The sequence below is a fragment of the Bison bison genome, unplaced genomic scaffold, assembly GCF_000754665.1.
Source record: "Bison bison bison isolate TAMUID 2011002044 unplaced genomic scaffold, Bison_UMD1.0 scf7180017864305, whole genome shotgun sequence".
Taxonomy (NCBI): domain Eukaryota; kingdom Metazoa; phylum Chordata; class Mammalia; order Artiodactyla; family Bovidae; genus Bison; species Bison bison.
In genome coordinates this window covers 171,207-172,794 of record NW_011494877.1, presented here as the reverse complement: position 1 = coordinate 172,794, position 1,588 = coordinate 171,207, and positions in this window count along the sequence as shown.

Genomic DNA, 1,588 nt, shown 5'->3' with positions numbered 1-1,588 from the left:
TAATCACCCAAGTCCAAGTAACAGAGAATCCCAAACAGGATAAACCCAAGGCGAAACACCCCAAGACACATATTAATCAAATTAACAAAGATCAAACACAAAGAACAAATATTAAAAGCAGCAAGGGAAAAACAACAAATAACACACAAGGGAATTCCATAAGGATAACAGCTGATCTTTCAATAGAAACTCTTCAAGCCAGGAGGGAATGGCAAGACATACTTAAAATGATGAAAGAAAATAACCTACAGCCCAGATTATTGTACCCAGCAAGGATCTCATTCAAGTATGAAGAAGAAATCAAAAGCTTCTCAGACAAGCAAAAGCTGAGAGAATTCTGCACCACCAAACCAGCTCTACAACAAATACTAAAGGATATTCTCTAGACAGGAAACACAAAAATGGTGTATAAACTCGAACCCCAAACAATAAAGTAAATGGCAACGGGATCATACTTATCAGTAATTACCTTAAACGTAAATGGGTTGAATGCCCCAACCAAAAGACAAAGACTGGCTGAATGGATACAAAAACAAGACCCCTACATATGTTGTCTACAGGAGACCCACCTCAAAACAGGGGACACATACAGACTGAAAGTGAAGGGCTGGAAAAAGATTTTCCATGCAAATTGGGACCAAAAGAAAGCAGGAGTAGCAATACTCATATCAGATAAAATAGACTTTAAAACAAAGGCTGTGAAAAGAGACAAAGAAGGTCACTACATAATGATCAAAGGATCAATCCAAGAAGAAGATATAACAATTATAAATATATATGCACCCAACACGGGAGCACCACAGTATGTAAGACAAATGCTAACAAATATGAAAGGAGAAATTAACAATAACACAATAATAGTGGGAGACTTTAATACCCCACTCACACCTATGGATAGATCAACTAAACAGAAAATTAACAAGGAAACACAAACTTTAAACGATACAATAGACCAGTTAGACCTAATTGATATCTATAGGACATTTCATCCCAAAACAATGAATTTCACCTTTTTCTCAAGCGCACATGGAACCTTCTCCAGGATAGATCACATCCTGGGCCATAAATCTAGCCTTGGTAAATTCAAAAAAATAGAAATCATTCCAAGCATCTTTTCTGACCAAAATGCAGTAAGATTAGATCTCAATTACAGGAGAAAAACTATTAAAAATTCCAACATATGGAGGCTGAACAACACACTGCTGAATAACCAACAAATCACAGAAGAAATCAAAAAAGAAATCAAAATTTGCATAGAAACGAATGAAAATGAAAACACAACAACCCAAAACCTGTGGGACACAGTAAAAGCAGTCCTAAGGGGAAAGTTCATAGCAATACAGGCACACCTCAAGAAACAAGAAAAAAGTCAAATAAATAACCTAACTCTACACCTAAAGCAACTAGAAAAGGAAGAAATGAAGAACCCCAGGGTTAGTAGAAGGAAAGAAATCTTAAAAATTAGAGCAGAAATAAATGCAAAAGAAACAAAAGAGACCATAGCAAAAATCAACAAAGCCAAAAGCTGGTTCTTTGAAAGGATAAATAAAATTGACAAACCATTAGCCAGACTCATCAAGAAACAAAG